The 18936-nt window shown below is 41.7% G+C and overlaps 1 long non-coding RNA gene across 1 annotated transcript in view; it reads right to left on the bottom strand.

The window, feature by feature from the left end:
• Nucleotides 1–561: 561 nt before the first annotated feature.
• LOC147343566 (uncharacterized) overlaps nt 562–18936 on the bottom strand; it is a 52989-nt gene continuing 34614 nt past the window's right edge. Inside the window, exon 4 of the long non-coding RNA XR_015156116.1 lies at nt 562–5077. This is a non-coding gene — a long non-coding RNA (uncharacterized LOC147343566). The remainder of the gene's footprint in view (nt 5078–18936) is intronic.

The following is an 18936-nucleotide window of genomic DNA, read 5'->3' as shown; positions in this document are numbered from 1 at the left end:
AAGGCTATGGTTTTTCCAGTGGTCATGTATGGATGTGAGAGTTGGACTGTGAAGAAGGCTGAGCGCTGAAGAATTGATGCTTTTAACTGTGGTGTTGGAGAAGACTCTTGAGAGTCCCTTGGACTGCAAGGAGATCCAACCAGTCCATTCTGAAGGAGATCAGCCCTGGGATTTCTTTGGAGGGAATGATGCTAAAGCTGAAACTCCAGTACTTTGGCCACCTCATGTGAAGTGTTGACTCATTGGAAAAGATTCTGATGCTGGGAGGGATTGGGGGCAGGAGGAGAAGGGGACGACAGAGGATGAGATGGCTGGATGGCATCACTGACTCGATGGACGTGAGTCTGAGTGAACTCTGGGAGTTGGTGATGGACAGGGAGGCCTGGCGTGCTGCGATTCATGGGGTCGCAAAGAGTCGGACACCACTGAGCAACTGAACTGAACTGAACTGAGGAATTACAATATACAGACGTGACATTACAATCTATAGATATCCATGTTCGACTACAAGTGAAGTACTGAAAACTTACTTCCATTTATATCTTTTTTTACCCCTGCTTTTAAAATATAATCGTTTCAAGTATTTCTTCTACATATATTGAGCATCAAAAAATGTTGTTATAATTTTTGCTTCAACTGTCACATATGATTTCAGAAACGCATGAGGACAGCTTATTATATTTACCTTTATTTTCACCCATTCCATCGTTTGTTTTTTTCTTCCTGAAGTCCCAAGCCTTCTTCTGTTGTCATTTCCCACCTGATCAACTTTCCTTCACCATTCTTTAAGGGTTGGTCTGCTAGTGACACGTCGTCTTAGTTTTCTTTCATTTGAGGATGTCTTTCTTTTTCTTTCCCAAGGATAGTTTCTCTGGACACAGAATTCACAGAGCCTCTTCCGTTCTTTTGGCTGTTGAGAAAGGTTGTGTCATTTCCTGCCAACCTCCATGGTTTCTGATGAGTAATCTGCTGTTATCTGAAGTGGTGTTCCCCTATAGGTACTGTATCATTTTTCTCTGATTGCTTCTGGAGTTTTTTCTTTGCTTTTAGTTTTCAAATGTTTGCTTATGAGACTGTCTTGGTGTGGATTCCTTTGATTTGCGCTTCATTCAGTTCCGTGAATTGATAGGTTTCCGTCTTTCAGTCACTATTTCTTCAAATGTTTTTTTCAGCTCCCCATTCTTTCTTCTCACCTTCTGGAACTCCAGTGACTCAAGCAGTGTAACTTTTTTTTTGTTGCTCCACAAGTCTTTGAAGCTCTTTTAATTTTTTTTTCAATCTATTTTCTCTGTGTTTCAGATTGAGTAATTTCTAGTCACTGCTCTTAAGCGTTTATCTTCTATCATTTCCACTCTCCTGTTGAGTCTATTCAGCAAGATTAAAAAACAACCTTTTTGAGTTATTGTATTTTGCTTGAATTTAACAGGAAAAAAAAAAAAAAACCTGAAATAAAAGTGAATTCAACGCTGACCTTTAGAGCAATTATTTTTTTTCACTCCACGACAATATAAAGGTATTGCCTCAATCCCTTCTCCTCAATAAGGAAAATATTAATAGGATCTCTTAGAGATTATGTCAGGTCTTCAATTTTGGTGACACTCTTGTTCTTTACCATATTAGATATGATAAAATGATCACATATTTCACTTTACATATGATGTTCCTATAAAATATTTGAAGGAATTTTAACAATACGGCAATGAAGTTTTTGTTAATTTTCATTTTTCACTTTGAGACAGCAGTGAGCATTCTCGGAAGTCCTTATGGTCTTGTGGTCCTGGGCCGCGCACCTCTTCAGTCCGGTGGCTCTGGTCTCATTCTGTGGGTGAGAGTCGGTTTGACGCCTGGCACAGCCTTGTCAAAGTTTCCTTTCTGTTTCATCAATCATCATCTCCTTCTGAAGTGTATAGCCTGGCATTAATTATATCCTTTTCCATGTTGGTTATGCCAAGAAAATTATGCTGTTTCTTTTGGGATACTTTATTTCATTAGGTATTGAGGGAGGTAGACTCTGTGGTCCAACTTCAATCTTCTTTAAGAATATAAACTGTCATTTTTTGGTCCTTTCTCAGAAATACCGACACCAAGACATCATTCGCTTTTGATACTTTAGAATGTGTTTGTTATTCCCTGGCTATCACTTGTTCAGGTTAGATTTCCCCCTAAATTATTCATTAAGTGCTAATTATATGAAATGAATCCTAAATTTTGGCCTGATTCTTTCTTCTTAAATGGTTCAAAAGTGCTTCCACGTTTTAAAGCAAAGCTGGTCCAATCTGAAACATTATTCCTTTCATCTACTAAGAATAAATACATTTCAATTTGCTTTTACTGAAATTTTTAATACATTTGGACCACTGCATACTGCCTCTTTTGCATACTCCATACTGCATGACAAAGACACCCAAAGCTCCTGTCACTGTATTTTCTTTTCTTTGCCTAATACTGCTTCCCAAGTTTCTCCTGTTGGCTTCATTACCATATTTCCAGCTATTTTCTATTTAATTTGGTTTATCTCAATGTTTAAAAACATGTTTTAATCTTGTTTATTTTAAAAATTATTATTATTTTATTTTTGCTCACACCATGCAGCATGCGGGATCCTAATTTCCCTACCAGGGATTGACCCTGCACCCCCTGTGTTGGAAGCATGGAGTCTTAAGCACTGAATCACCAGGGAAGTCCTCTATTTAATTTGTAATTTGGCCTATTTTAAAAGTTTTCCGTTTCCACTGTTTTGTTCTGGCAACCTTATATTTAGCAAGTTAATTTCTCTTCTCTGATATCTCTGATGTTTGATGCTGTCAATCTATTATTACTGTAAAGAGACAATTTGTTGCTTCTACACTGATATTGGAAACATAATAAAGTGATAAAGGTACAGTTATTGTTCAGTTGCTCAGTTGTGTCCAACTCTTTGTGACCCCATGGACTGTAGCACGCCAGGCTTCCCCATCCTTCATTATCTCCCAGAGTTGGCTCAAACTCATGTCCATTGACTTGATGATGCCATCCAACTATCTCATCCTCTGCCAACCCTTCTCCTCTCCCCTTTAATCTTTCCCAGCATCAGGGTCTTTTCCAGTGAGTCAGTTCTTTGCATCTGATAGCCAAAATATTGGAGCTTCAGCTTCAGCATCAGTCCTTACAATGAATATTCAGGGTTGATTTCCTTTAGAGTTGACTCATTTGATCTCTTTGCTGTCCGAGGGACTCTCAAGAGTCTTCTCCAACACCACAGTTCAAGGCATCGATTCTTCAGCACTCAGCCTTCTTTATGGTCCAGCTCTCACATCCATACATGACCACTGGAAAAGCCATAGCTCTGACTAGATGGACCTTTGTTGGCAAAGTAATCTCTCTGCTTTTTAATACGCTGTCTGGCATGCTGCGATTCATGGGGTCACAAAGAGTCAGACACGACTGAGCAACTGATCTGATCTGATCTAGGTTTGTCATAGCTTTTCTTCCAAGGAACAAGCATCTTTTAATTTCATGGCTGCAGTCACTGTCCACAGTGATTTTGGAGCCCAAGAAAATAAAGTCTGTCACTGTTTCCATTGTTTCTCCATTTGCCATGAAGTGATGGGATCGGATGCCATGATCTTAGTGTTTTTGAATGTTGAGTTTTAAGCCAACTCTCCTCTTTCACTTTCATTAAAAAGCTCTTTAGTTCTTCACTTTCTGCCATTAGGGTGGTGTCATCTGCATATCTGAGGTTACTGATATTTCCCCTGGCAATCTTCATTCCAGCTTGTTTCATCCAGCCCAGCGTTTCTCATGATGTACTCTGCATATAAGTTATATAAGCAGAGTGACAATATACAGCCTTGATGTACTCCTTTCCCAATTTGGAACCAGTCTGTTGTTCCATGTCCGGTTCTAACTGTTGCTTCTTGACCTGCATATGGGTTTCTCAGGAGGCAGGTAAAATGGTCTGGTATTCCCATTTCTTGAAGAATTTTCCATAGTTTGTTGTGATCCACACAATCAAAGGCTTTGGTGTAGTCATCAATGAAGTAGAAGTAGATGTTTTTCTGGAATTCTCTTGCTTTGTCTATGATCCAACAGATGTTAGCAATTTGATCTCTGGTTCCTCTGCCTTTTCTAAATCCAGCTTGTACATCTGGAAGTTCTCAGTTCACATACTGTTGAAGCCTAGCTTGGATTTTGAGCATTACCTTGCTAGCATGTGAAGTGAGTGCAAATGTGTGGTAGTTTGAACATTTGTTGGCATTGCCCTTTGGGATTGGAATGAAAACTGACTTTTTCGAGTCCTGTGGCCACTACTGAGTTTTCCAAATTTGCTGGCATATTGGGTACAGAACTTTCACAGCATCATCTTTTAGGATTTGAAATAGCTCAGCTGGAATTCCATCACCTCCATTAACTTTGTTCATTCATAGTAATGCTTCCTAAGGCCCACTTGACTTCACACTCCAGGATGTCTGGCTCTAGGTGAGTGATCACAGCATTGTGGTTATCCAGGTCATTAAAACCTTTTTTGTACAGTTCTTCCGTGTGTTCTTACCACCTCTTCTTAATATCCTCTTCTTTCAGGTCCATACTATTTCTGTCCTTCATCGAGCCCATCTTTGCATGAAATGTTCCCTTGGTATCTCTAATTTTCTTGAAGAGATGTCTCATCTTTCTCATTCTATTGTTTCCCTCTTTCTTTTCATTGTTCACCTAAGCAGGCTTTCTTTTCTCTCCCTGCTAGTCTTTGGAACTCTGCATTCAGTTAAAGGTAATAGGTGTTTTTAAAAACGTGACTAGTAGGCAAGCAGGTTTTTTTCTTGGGGGTGGGGGCATTTGTTTTGTCCTCAAGGTTTTTCACAGACTACAATTAAAAGTTTATGAAAGATGGGGAAAATTATCTGGTGAAAGTTGCATCTTGTGACCTCAGGCTAATCTCAAGCAAGAGGCAACTGATTTGACAAGCAGACTGTGCTTCTTAGGTGTCTGCATCTTAGAAGAGGAGCCCGGAGAGGCAGCCGTGGAAGGTTTGCTCCAGATATTAGGAGGGAAGAGAGAATCCGTGTACTCCTCCATTTACATTTTGTTGAATCGCTGTTGCCTAGAAGGAAAATATGAAAAAGATCATTATACTGTCTGTTATAGTCCACATCACACTGGTCAGTGATTTGTTGATTGTTCATTCCTGGGCAAAAACTGTGGGTTCCTTAAGCCAAGAGTTCTGTATGATTCATCTTTCTATCCCAAGAGCCTAGAGCAGTGCCTGGCCCATGGCTTATTTCAATAAATGTTTGCTGAATAATACTTAGAATATTTAAAACGTCTTTCTGTGGCCTTTTGTTGGAGGTTAAAATGTGATTTTTTCCAGGGCTTGTACATAAAAGGTGTTACTCGTAATTATATGGATGGTGTTCTAATTTCTGATGAGGAGGATAAAACCTAGATGATTGTAGCACTGTTTACAATGATGGGGAATTGTCTATTCTGTATGTAAACGTCTGTTCCCTGGAGTCGCTAAAGCCTGTGCCCCATTCTGGATGTATTTTCTTGCCTCCACCACTTGGGGGCAGCATAGATAATGAAATCACCTCTGTCCCCTTGCACGGTGTAGGATCCCGCCACACCATCTATAATACAAAATAGCCCCTTGCTTGTAGAAAACATTATTTTTTATATGAATTTATTTCTTTATTTTCGGCTGTGCCGGGTTTTCCTTGCTGCACGCACGTTTCCTCTAGTTGGAGTGCATGGGCTTCTCATGGCGGTGGCTTCTCTTGTTGCAGTGCTAGGGCTCTGGGGTACGCAGGCTTCAGTCGTTACAGCACATGGGCTCATGAGTTGCTTTTCCCGGCTTTAAAACACAGGCTCAATAATTGTGGCACACGGGCTTCGCTGCTTTGTGGCATGTGGAATCTTCCCAGATCATGATTCAAACCCATGTCTGCTGCGTTGGCAGGCAGATTCTTTTGAGTCACCAGAGAATCCCCAGAAAACGTGATTAAATAGCAATGTGCCACCATTTCAGGTTTTAGGACTCTTTTTTCCAAATCGACAGAAATCTCCAACATATTACCTTAGGCTATAATCCAGTGACAGAATCTCCTGTTTTATGTGAGGGATTAGTCTAAGGTTCCTTCCAGCTCTAAGATGACCGGTTTTCCAAGTTGATCGTCTCTCTGCTGCACACCCCGTTTTTGGTTTTTAAATGTGGGGGTAAGTAGTAGATAAGCAGGTTCACTTTTAGGTCAAGAATGTCTGAAGCCTCAGGGCAGAATCAGGCTGTAAGGAAGAAGAGCTCCAGGACCCTAATTAGGCCTTTTATTGCATGGCGACCCTATTTTCTTTCTCTTTAAAAAAATTTTTCCTTTTATTGGCCATGCAGCATGGCTTGCTGGAGCCTAGCTCCCTGACCAGGAATGGAACCCATGCCACCTGCCTTAGAAGGTAGAATATTAACCACTGGATCACCAGGGAAGTCCCTTCTTGCGTTTTTTTTTTTTTAATTTGCCTTTCCCCCTTTTCATCCTCTTTCTGATCCAGTTCAAAAAATTACCTAAAAATTAGACATGAGAAACCTCAAAGAAAAAACAAGACAACAACAAAAAGGAAGCTCAGAGCCAAACTCTTTGAAGGCAGCCAGGCTGCCTCCCAGAGGGCCCGAAGTCTGGGCACAGGATTCTCCATTCAGAGCTGCTAGTAAGAGCTGGTGCTAGGGAGAGGTGGTTCTAGAGGCCTCGCCTGGTGGGCTGAAGTCCATGGGGCCGCAAAGAATCGGGCGCAACTTAGCGGCTAAACAACAACAACAGAGGCTGGTAGTCACCAAGCTGCAGGGCACTTTCTGCAGCAGGGCACCCCTAACAGGGCCAGGCTGTGTAAGAAGAGAGGTTGATTGGCCTTGTCAAGGAGCCTTATCCCAGGGGTACCCAGGACCTGGGTATTATGTGTCCCGGTGGAGGCCAAGCCTGAGAATCGGGCAAGGTGCCCAGGTGACAGAAAGCAGACCTTGGCCTGGCCATCGCTGTGGATGGTCTGGGACAGTATTCTCTGAAGCTTAAATCTGGACAAACGGTCTGACAAGAGGAATGTGTTTATAAATCTCATGTCAAAAATCTGAAATGGAATTGTCCAGGAAAATTTGGAGTCCGCCATCCTCAGCTGGAAGGTCAGCTGTGAAAAGGGCTGTTTGCACTTTGTCATGTCCATTGTCATCTCTGGTGTCAAAATTAGTCACAGCTTTTGGCTTCTGGTTGGCTTCCCCTCCTTGTTCATTTTCCATATGCAGTTCCCTCCATTCTGCCTCCCAACAGGCCACAGTCGATTCAGGGAAATTTTAAGCTTGAAAGTGAGGCATTGCATGAGGAATTTAGACATTGAAATACAGGAAAGAGCAAAGGGATTGCCCCCTGCAAGAAAAACAAAATCAAACAAAAGATCTCTTGAATACGTGTTTAGGTTGTAACATAAATTTGTCGAGAACACTTTACCCTTAGGAAATGTTCTTACACGATTGTTGATGAAGGTCATCAGCAAGATTGTGCTGATGCTACAGCTGTACTTGGAAGGGGCTGGTCCTTCTGTTTCCTGGCTTTGTCTCTTTATTCCTTTGTTGTTGTTGTTCAGTCGCTAAGTTGTGTCTGACTCTTTGTGACTTCATGGACTGCAGCACGCCAGGCCTCCCTGTTCTTCACTATCTCCTGGAGATGGCCCAAACTCATATCAACTGAGTCGGTGATGCCATCCAACCATCTCATCCTCTGTTGTCCCCTTCTCCTGTCCTCAATCTTTCCCAGCATCAGGGTCTTTTCAAATGAGTCAGTTCTTTGCATCAGTTGGCCAAAGTATTGGAGCTTCAGCTTCAGCATTAGTCCCTCCAATGAATGTTCAGGGTTGATTTCCTTTAGGATTGACTGGTTTGATCTCCTTGCTTTCCAAGGGACTCTCAAGAGTCTTCTCCAGCACCACAGTTTGAAAGCATTGGTGCTCAGCCTTCTTGATGGTCCAGTTCTCATATCCATATATGACTACTGGAAAAACCATAGCTTTGACAATTCCTTTAAGTACCCCTCAAGGCAGAGGCTGAGGAGTGTGGGTGGTTTACTTGGGTGGTGACTCCAGGAGGCAGGAGAGTGAGGAAGGGAGGAAGAAAAGCGTAAACAGGGTGGGCTGCTGAGGTTGCTGCTGGGAGCGGTGGGCTTGTTTCCACTGGGATCTCAAAAGAACCTCATGGAAACCTGTTTAGAACTGTCCACCTGAAAAAAAAAAAAAAAACGGAGTGGCTTGAGGTTTGCCCATCTGCTTCTGACTTGGATTCATTGAGGTTTCCTCCTGGGCTGTGAAGTGCCTGGTATTTCTGAGCTGCATTTGTGTGTGTTGGAGTTGACCTTGGGGCAGGAAGTCTGGCTTGAACTTGAGCTTGAGGTAAGATGCTGGAGTACAAGGAAAGTCTGTGCTTCCGTGAAACGGTCCCCTGGGGCTGGGACTGAAAGGAAAGGCCTAAGAGCTCATGAGGTCCCGTTGGTTGAGCCTTTGTTTGACTTGGGCAAGGAGGCCCCTGCCTGGACCTTGTGCTTTAGAAGGTGCCCCTCTGGCCATCCCCCAGCTGCACCCCTTCCCATCCAGAGCTTGCACCCTCTCTTCTGGACCACACGCTGTGTCCTGAGGACCCTCCTTGAACGGCTGTGAGTCTGCATGGCCTCTCCTATCTTCAAAGGCAGGTTGCTTACCCAAACAGTACCCAAGGTGCTGCTGTCTAAGGTGGGCAAGAAGGTGTGAATGGGGTTTGACTGGGGCTTAGGGCATCCACACAGGGATGTAAACCCCCTCATGTGAGAACAGGGCTGGGGGGAGAGGGGAGGGGAGTGGCCCAGGGCTGGGGGGCCAGCTTTCCCTTGGCTACCACATACAGAACACCAAGGAGTCTGAGAATTCGAAACTCAACCTCCATCTCTAGAGGTCATTCCTATGGGGTATCTGTCAAGGTAGGAGAATAGAGCATGTTTTATTTAACAGTTTGTTGGCTTGATTTATAACTCACAGTTATTTAGACATATGGCAAATGTGGGAGTCAAGCTCCATCACATTCCAATTTTTTGTGGCCTTGAACTAAGATGAAAGTGAAAGAGGAGTGAAAAACTTGGCTTAAAGCTCAACATTCAGAAAACAAAGATCATGGCATCTGGTCCCATCACTTCATGGGAAATAGATGGGGAAACAGTGGAAACAGTGTCAGACTTTATTTTTTTGGGCTCCAAAATCACTGCAGATGGTGATTGCAGCCATGAAATTAAAAGACGCTTACTCCTTGGAAGGAAAGTTATGACCAACCTAGATAGCATATTCAGAAGCAGAGACATTACTTTGCCAATAAAGGTCCGTCTAGTCAAGGCTATGGTTTTTCCAGTGGTCATGTATGGATATGAGAGTTGGACTGTGAAGAAAGCTGAGTGCTGAAGAATTGATGCTTTTGAACTGTGGTGTTGGAGAAGACTCTTGAGAGTCCCTTGGACTGCAAGGAGATCCAACCAGTCCATTCTAAAGGAGATTAGTCCTGGGTGTTCTTTGGAAGGACTGATGCTGAAGCTGAAACTCCAATACTTTGGCCACCTCATGCGAAGAGTTGGCTCACTGGAAAAGACTCTGATGCTGGGAGGGTTGGGGGCAGGAGGAGAAGGGGATGACAGAGGATGAGATGGTTGGATGGCATCACCAACTCAATGCACATGAGTCTGAGTGAACTCCGGGAGTTGGTGATGGACAGGGAGGCCTGGCGTGCTGCGATTCATGGGGTCGCAGAGTCAGACACGACTGAGCGACTGAACTGAACAGAACTGAACTAAGAAACAGGAACCTTGAAAAAAAATAGGCTTTATATGCTTGGATGACTTTATATAGAATTCCCAAGTTCATTAGCTTCTGTAATGACTCATGGTTGTTTCTAAAATAAACTTTATATTATTTTTAAAAATCCAGGGATATTATTTAGGTCAGCAATTTGAAGGCACTAGACTGAACATCTCTGTGAACCAAAGGATGTGAATGACTAAACACAGGAGAATTATCACCTGAGGGTTGAATCTCAGAATATGACAGGAGAGATTGTGCTTGTTGACTCAGGGCTGGCTGCAGGCGGGGCAGGGAAGCACCAGGAGTGATGCATATCTGGGTCAGTTAGGGATGTGGGAAGCAAAGCGGAGAGAAACAGGCCCTGTCCCAGGCAAAGATGAAACTTACAAGAAGAGAAAACATTTTAGAAGAAGGAAAGAGATGGACTGTGAGTTTGAAGAGGGGACCGCAGAAACTGAATGGCGAAATAAACAGCCAATTTATCAGTGTAAAATTTCAGGACTTCCCTGGTGGTCCATGGTTAAGAATCTACCTGCCAATGCAGGGGACACAGGTTCCAGCCCTGCTCCAGGAAGATTCCACACGCCATGGGGTAACTAAGCCCCTACCCCACAACTGCTGGGCCCCAGCTCTAGAGCATGTGCACTGCAACAAGAGAAGCCACTGCAGTGAGAAGCCTTCACACCGTAACTAGAAAGCTCTTATCTGAATCAGTGACATTACACTACTCAGTCTACAGATTTGTGATATTTTGGTCTAAATTGAATGCAAGTTATTAGAGATCTTTAAGATTAACCTAGTATGATATATACAGATATGCAGATGACACCACCTTTATGGCAGAAAGTGAAGAAGAACTAAAGACCCTCTTGATGAAAGTGAAAGAGGAGAGTGAAAAGGTTGGCTTAAAACTCAACATTCAGAAAACTAAGACCATGGCATCCAGTCCCATCACTTCATGGCAAATAGATGGGGAAACAATGGAAACAGAGACAGACTTCATTTTTTTCCTGCTCCAAAATCACTGCAGATGGTGACTGCAGCCATGAAATTAAAAGACACTTGCTCCTTGGAAGAAAAGTTATGACCAACCTAGACAGAATATTAAAAAGCAGAGACAATACTTTGCCAACAAAGGTCCATCTAGTCAAAGCTTTGGTTTTTCCAGTAGTCATGTATGGATGTGAGAGTTGGACTATAAAGAAAGCTGAGCTCCGAAGAATTGATGCTTTTGAACTGTAGTGTTAGAAAAGACTCTTGAGAGTCTTTTGGACAGCAAGGAGATCCAACCAGTCCATCCTAAAGGAAATCAGTCCTGAATATTCATTGGAAAGACTGATGCCGAAGCTGAAACTCCAATACTTTGGCCAGCTGATGGGAAGAATTGACTCACTTGAAAAGACCCTGATGCTGGGAAAGATTGAAGGCAGGAGGAGAAGGGGATGACGGAGGATGAGATGGTTGGATGGCATCACCGACTCAATGGACGTGAGTCTGAGTAAACTCCAGGAGTTGGTGATGGACAGGGAGGCCTGGCCTGCTGCGGTTCATGGCGTCTCAAAGAGTTGGACATGACCAAGCAACTGAACTGAACTGAGTATGATATAATGAAACAGAAATAGGACTTCCCTGCTGGTCCAGTGGTTAAGAATCCACCTACCAACACAGGGGACACAGGTTCAGTTCCTGCTCTGGAAAGATCCCACATGCTGTGGGGTTACCAAGCTGGTGAGCCACAACTTTGAGCCCACGTGCCTGGACCCTTTGCGCCACAACAAGAGAAGCCATCGCAACGAGGAGCCCTTGCACTGCCACTAGAGAGCAGCCCTTACTCGCTGCAACTAGAGAAAAGCCAGCATGCAGCAACAAAGACCCTGTGCAGCCATAAATAAATAAAAGTAAAGTTAAAAAGTTCACATCAGAAGCTAGAACCGTATGTTACATCGCATTCAAAAATCAACTCAAAGTGGATTAATTAAATGTAAGACCTGAAACTGTAAAACTCCTGGAAGAAAACATAGGGGACATCTTCGGGACGTTGGTCTTGGAAGAGATTTCTTGGATATCAGTCCAGAAGCACAGGCAACAAAAGCGAAAAGCAAAAAGAAATAAATGGGCTACATCAAACGAAAAGGTTCTGCCAAGCACAGAAAATAAAAACCAAGTGAAAAGGCAACCTATGAAGTGGGAGAAAATATTTGCAATCCATATATCGGAGAAGGGATTAATTTCCAAAACAGGTAAGGAACGCATATAACACAGTACAAAAACAAATAAACAAACATATAATCTGGTTAAAAAATGGACAAAGACCAGATAAGACATTTCTCCAAAAAGCAGATACATGTAACCAACAGGTATAGGAAAAGCTGTTTAACAACACTGATCATCAGGGTAATGCCAGTCAAAACCGCAATGAGATACCACCTCACACTTCTTCAGATGGCTACAATTCAAAACAGAAAAGACAGCAAATGTTGGTGAAGATGTGGAGAAGCTGGAACCCTTGTACAAAGTTGGAAGAAATGCAAAATGTGCAGCCACTATGGAAAACAGTATGGAAGTTCCTCAAAAAATTAAAAATAGAACCACCATGTGAGTCAGCAATGCCACTTCTGAGTATGTATCGAAAACACTGAAAACAGGATCTTGACAAAACACTGACGCTCCTGTGTTCCTTGCTGCACTGTTCCCAGTGGTCAAGATGCAGAAACAACCTCAAGACCTATCATACCTATCAATCAACAGATGAATGGATAAAGGAAAACATCCATATGACGGACTATTACCATATTCTGCCTTTAAGAAGAAGGATATACCACAATAATATGTGACAACACGGAAGAACCTTGAAGACATTATGCTAAGTGAGATAAGCTAGTTACAAAAGAACAAATACTGCATGGTTTACTTATACGAGATATGTTGAACAGTCAGACTCATAGAAGCAAAGATTCTTTAGAATGTTGCCAGGGAACGGCTAATAGGCATATTTTCAATTATACACGATGATGCAAGTTCTAGAAATCTGCTGTACAATATTATGTTACAGATGACAATACTGTAGTGTGCTGTGAACCTAAAAATCTGTGAAGAGGGTACATCTCATGGTAAGTGTTCTTATCACAACACAATTTTTTTACCAATCACATCAGTGTCATTTCCTTTCACGTTGCCAAAGCCTGGTATTCTTTTGAGAAGCTGCATATAAAGTAGGACTCTTTCTCTGAGTCGATTATGATGGTGACGACCAAGCAGTACATGCCAGTGATTGAGTGCTCCCTAGGTGACAAGGTCTCTTCCGAGACCTCTGCCTATACTGTCTCCAGCCTCGTTAGGTACTATTATCCTCCCCATTTTACAGATGAAGGGACTGAGGCAAAGAGAGGCTCAGGCACTTGACCAAGATCCAGCAGCTAATAAATGATGGAGCCCAGATGCAAATCCAGTTAGTATCCTTCTACTATATGAAGCTTTCAGTATTTTCCTATTTTCATGTTGTTATGAACATACCTGGTTCCAAAAGGGTTTTGAAGCTACTTTAAAACTTTTAAAAAAAACTTCAGTATTTCAAACGTTAACTGTTGAATAAGGGGTGAATTCGACACACATTTGATGAGGACTCTGAGAAATTTGAGGATGATGCAATAATGGACAGGTAGAAATTAATAATAATTTATACTTAAGTCATCAAACAGATTATAACATGAGGCAGAAGATTGCAGATGTTCAAAAATAAGAGATATAAAATGCTGTGAGTATGCAAACATGAGGAAAATGATCTCTTGGAGTTGTGGAAAGGTCAGTGGAGTGTCTAGGAAGAAGTTCCTTTGCTCCTGAGCTGGGCCTTGAAAGATGGGGAAGATTTTGACAGGAAATTGAATTTTGTGGGCCTGGCCATGTCAATACTCATATATTTTTCTGTCTACCAAGATTTATTCTTTGTGCATTTTTGAAAAGTACTTGTTGAGCACCTACTGTGTACTCTACTTAGCGAGGCACGAAGGGTACAGGAAACTTATGGCACAGTCTCAGCTCTCAAGTAACTTATACTCTAAAACAGGACCCAGATATGCCTATAAATATAAATACAGTTCTATAGACTTGTGCAACAAGTAGCCATCATCTTCCATTTATTTTATAAAAATTTAAACTGAAATATTTCCTCCCTTCCCTCACCACCAAAAAAAACCATTGCATAATTTAAGAGGAAGTTTCAGTTTGTAACCTTTAAATAAACTGTAGTAGCCTCTGCTGGTGAAATACTGTTTTGTAACTGTTAGACGAGTCCAGACAATTGGAAAAGAATGGCATTATTTTAGAGCTGAGCAAAGTACTGTCCACAAATCTCACCAAAGGGAAGGAAGTTCTGTGCCAGAGGAAGAAGATAGCATCCAGACTATTCTCTCTCTCTTTTTTTTTAATAGTAGGGATATGCCAACATTTAATTAATATTTACCATTGCTAGCATGGCTTCCCACATGGCTTCTTTACCACAGGTGGCGCTTGTGGTAAAGAACCCACCTGTAAATACAGGAGATGTAAGAGACGAGGGTTTGATCTCTAGGTCGGGAAGATCTCCTGGAGGAGGGCATGGCAACCACTCCAGTTCCTTGCCTGGAGAATCCCATCAACAGGTAGAGCCTTCCAGGCTACAATCCATGGGGTCACAAAGAGTTGGACTGAGCAACTTAGCCTGCACGCATGCACTGTTGGTACTATTTAGGTTGCTTCCAGCCATTTACAATCACAAGGAATACTTCCATGGGTCTGTGATAAACATCCTTGCACAGGTGAACAAGAACACATACAAGACTAAGTTCAGAAGTGGGACTGCTAGGCGGGGTGCGGGGGTGGGGAACACAGGCCCGTGGTTCTGACCCAGGGGCCCAAACTCCCCCACAGGGCTTGTCCCTCTGGCATAGTGGTTATCAAAACTTCTGGAACCTGGCCATTCTGATTTAGGTCTCAAGTAAGGTTCCCCAGAATCCTTTGCAGGAAAGGAAAAGGCTTCTGAACATTTGAAAAGAGGCTTAACCTCACTGACAGTAACAGACTATTCTCTTAAAACTATAAGAGCTCTGCAAACACCTTGCAGGCATAAAGCTCCAAATGTCTGCCAACAAATCCTTATGCTGCAACAGTGACACCCTTGCAATCCCGTTATTCCAAACATAAGTTTCCAGTTCAGTCTCTTTCAAGACAACTTTTTATAGCTGTGTATTTTCAGATTCGTAGTGCAAGCAGAGAAAGGCTGGGAAGGGGACTAACCCTTGTTGAACGTCACGTGCTCTAAGGACCAGGTGCTGCCCATGGCATTCGTGTTAGCTCTCTTTTATCCCACATCAATCATAGTGTGCAGACGCTAACCTCTCAGGTGAGAAAATTCAAACTCTGGGGGAGTTCACAATCCACACAATGTCATCAGTTTCTTTGTGTAAGGGTGGGAATTATAAGCCAGTCTGTGTGATCCCCAAGTCCCTGTCCACCACAGTCTCCATTTTACTTTGTAATCAGTGAAACTGGGATTATTCTGCCCGAAAATAATAAATAGGAGTAATAGTCTCTCTACCTCAACTTAATACCCACGGTCTGCTTTTAGCATTTGGAGGTGTCATTACATTATAAGAGCTTGCATTTATGTGAAGAGAGAACATTATGCTACTCAGTCTACAGACGTGTGATATTCTGGTGTAAACTTAATGAAAGCTATTAGGGGTCTTCAAGATTAACCTAGTATGGGACTTCCCTGCTGGCGCAGTGGATAGGAATCTACCTGCCAATACAGGGGATGTAAGTTTGATCCCTGGGCTAGGCAGATTCCACATGCTGCAGAATAACTAAGCCTGTGAGCTGAAATGGCTGAAGCCCACACACTGCAGGTACCGAGCTGCACACCCTAGAGCCTATGCCCCGCGACTGGAGAAGCCAATGCAGTGAGAAATCTGCGTACTGCAACGAAGAGCAGCCCCTGCTCGACGCAACTAGAGAAACTGCATGCACAGCAATAAAGACCCAGTGCAACCAGAAAACAAAGAAGTAAAATGTAAAAATAAAATATTAAAAAATTAACCTAGTATAATGAAATAGAAACAACTTGAACTGCAATGGAATTGCTGCATCTGATTTTAAAACTAATCCAGATAAAGCAGATGTTCCAAAAGATCTCTATAATCTTCACCTGAATACTAATACATTTTTTGATCAAACGATATATATTTTTACATATGGAGAAATAAAACCCACCTTAAAATGCTAATGTCCTTTTCTCTGCTATTTCTTGAAGCAAAAAAAAAAAAATGACGCTGAACTATTGACTACTAGGCAGCAACACAATGTTTCAGGGAAACCAATTGACTTCAAAAAGTAAATAAGATTTTCAAAGATGAGTCAGTCATACAGCTGCATACAGCATGGCCCAGCAATTAGGGTGTGCAACTCCAGCTGTGTCAAAGCTGTGACGTGAAGACAAGGCGTGTACAAAAGTAAGAGCATTTTTAGCTGAATCTGATCTGGAAGTCAGGAGACCTAATTTCGACAAACAATTTCTTTCTCTGTTGGTTTGTTCATTCTCCATGTTCTTCCAAAAATATATCAAACTCCCTAATTTAACAGTGTGACTTTGGCAAAAAATCACGTATATGCTTCAGAATGTTTAAAATGGTATATTTAGTTTTATATATATATATACACATACATACACCCACAATAAAAAACTAAAAGCTTTTCTAAAATTAAAGTGTTTTTAATTAAAATAAAAGTTAATCAATACTATTTTAAAAATAAAGCTAAAATTAATTCTCCTTCAATTTCCAAATCTATGTGCCAAGTGTGCTATTTCTCCTTCAATCATTTTACTGTGAGTATCCGTTGGTGGGCTTCTGGCTAGTTAATCAAAATAACCTTGGATAAGCATCATTTCTTCTAATTCTCTTCCTCTAGCTACCAGTCACATCCTGCTGCTGCTGCTGCTACTAAGTCGCTTCAGTCGTGTCTGACTCTGTGCGACCCCATAGACAGAAACCCACCAGGCTCCCCTGTCCCTGGGATTCTCCAGGCAAGAATACTGGAGTGGGTTGCCATTTCCTTCTCCAATGCATAAAAGTGAAAAGTGAAAGTGAAGTCGCTCAGTCGTGTCCGACTCTTGGCGACCCCAAGGACAGAAACCCACCAGGCTTCTCCATCCATGGGATTTTCCAGGCAAGAGTACCGGAGTGGGGTGCCATTTCCTCCTCCAAACTATAGCTCTGCCCCTTCCCAGCTTCCTCAGACCCTGTGTTTTCAGATACTGTCTCCTGCTGCTCTAGGTTTTATCTCTACGCAGTTGGGTATCTTCGTATTGGTGCTAACTGTTGACCTGGATAAGCAAGAAACACAATTAAATTGCTATTTTCTCATTGCAGATGATCCAGGAATAGGAGAAACTTTGGGTGGCCCATATCTGTCTAATCCTTCTTATTAGCAATGTAACACATGTTCTGTGGCTTAGGAGTTCAAAGAAGGGGGATTTTCTTAATTTATCAGCTGAACCAATATTCAACAGCTTATGAAGAGTGTGCACTTGTTTGGGGTTAAAGCAGGGACACCATGAAACACTTAATGAAAAACTTGCACAAAACTTGGGCTCTTTCCAGCAGCTTTGATATGTAGGAATAACTTTTACACCATGACAACTCTAAAAATAAAACATTTTTAAACATAAAGCTGTTCTTCCAGTTGCTGTTTAAAACTTTATCCCGAGAACTGAGATGCTATTCAATAAAATGCAGCTACAAGTTTCTCAACAATAAGGTTCAATAATTGTTATATGTCTCCTGATGGATTCATTTTTTTATCTTTGAATTTATAATGATAGCTGTAAAAGTAATTGTCAGTAGTATTACTATCATTTAATTTCTTTTGAAAAGATATATTTATTTAATTGGCTGCACTGGGTCTTAGCTACGGCATGCAGAGCTAAGACCCTGACCAGGGATCGAACCCAGGCCCCCTGCAATGGGAGCACGGACTCTTAACTGCTGGACCACCAGAGAAGTCCTAAGCATTTCATTTCTAATGAAATAATTTTTATGTATTAGATCTATAATTCTAGTAGTATTACCAGAATTTATTTTGTGCTTTATGATGATACCGTAAACTATATTCCCAGCAGCAATTTTATGTTTCTTCTTACTAACAAAATTATCTGTGTTTTAAAACTTTGACATTAAAATATACCTTCAAAAAAATAAAATAAAATATACCTTCAGTAATTGCCACTGTAATGGTCACGTGTATAAAACTTGTGTAAGTAACTATGATCCAAGCATTTTTTCTCTAAAAAAAGACAAATTTCTATCAGAGTAGAACTAAGTTTCTTTGATTAGAACTACGATTCTTAAATTGTGTACTGAAGCACTTTGGGGTGACAAGCGAACCTACAGAGGCACCGTGGGTTATTTTAAGTTTCTGAGGGCCAGAGACATCTGTTGGATACCACAGAAAGTACTACTAAGCTGTTTAGACCTCACTACTTGATAAAGACAAGTGTTTAGGTATTTCTTTTGGCCTGGGGGCACCAAGTACCAGGACAGGGTGGGAAGAAATCTCTGGAATAGAATGATTAGTGAACTTGAAATATAAGATAATTGAGAATTACTTACATAGTACAACCCTATCATTTTATAAAGGAGAAAACTGAAGTACAACATGGTTAAAACCTGAGTCCTAAATACTCAGGCTTCTAGTTCCCTCATCAGACTGTTCTGTAAAAACACCTGATTATAAAGGTTTGCATGATTCTGTAAATGGCAAGGCTATATAGATATGCCGGAACCTGGGCAAACTCGAGGAGATAGAGAGGGACAGAGGAACCTGGCATGCTGCTGTCCATGGGGTTGCAAAGAGTCAGACGTGAACAACAAATATGGCAAGGTGGTAGTGAGATCTTTTTTTCTTTTGCTAAAAGAAGATTTTATTTTGAAAGTTATTTGAAATACAAAGGGCAAAGGAGGATATCTAAGACTCAATGGACATAGATTTCAAATTTAGATTCTTTCCAACGGCCACCAATGGGCTCTATCATGCCAGAAAGTTGCTTTCTTTGGTCATTCCTATTTCAAGCTCTCAGGAGAAATC

Source organism: Bos grunniens, chromosome 27 (assembly GCF_055505025.1).
Source record: "Bos grunniens cultivar Pamir isolate PY7600 chromosome 27, Bosgru_T2T1.0, whole genome shotgun sequence".
NCBI lineage: Eukaryota > Metazoa > Chordata > Mammalia > Artiodactyla > Bovidae > Bos > Bos grunniens.
Note: the sequence above shows the minus strand (reverse complement) of the source record. Positions and strands in the feature narration are given on the sequence as shown.